Source organism: Geospiza fortis, unplaced genomic scaffold (assembly GCF_000277835.1).
Source record: "Geospiza fortis unplaced genomic scaffold, GeoFor_1.0 scaffold45, whole genome shotgun sequence".
NCBI lineage: Eukaryota > Metazoa > Chordata > Aves > Passeriformes > Thraupidae > Geospiza > Geospiza fortis.
Genome location: NW_005054327.1, coordinates 2,729,842 through 2,730,367, shown reverse-complemented (window position 1 = coordinate 2,730,367; position 526 = coordinate 2,729,842).

The following is a 526-nucleotide window of genomic DNA, read 5'->3' as shown; positions in this document are numbered from 1 at the left end:
CTTTCCCTAAACGTGCAGAGTTCATTTAGTCTAGAATATGCAGAGCTGTGTATTTCAATGAAAATATTTAAACTTCAGAATAATGTAAGAGAAAAACAATGCATTTCCTGTGAGTATATGCTGTAGATACACCTGTTTTTAAAATTTTTGCATTAATTGCATTGAATTGATTAAATTCAGCTGATATTTGAAAAACTTTTCTTGTTAAAAATATAAAAAAGTGGAATTTTACATTTTGTTAATATATATATGGTTATCCTTGGCTCAAAATCAGAGACCTCCGGAGTGAAGTGGCAACCAGGACATTGTACATGGCTCCTTGCAGGACCAGGCATCTGCCAGAAAGATGTAAAAGATGCTATAGATCCAAATCAGCCCCAGATCTTTTCTTCCTCACTTACCTCTGAAAACTGTAATCCCAGTTTCTCCATCTCTTCATTGCAAGAATGTTTAGCAAAGATGTTAAATATTCAAGTAATTTTTCTTCTTGTCTGTCATTGTAATGTCACCGGATTAAAACAGAAAT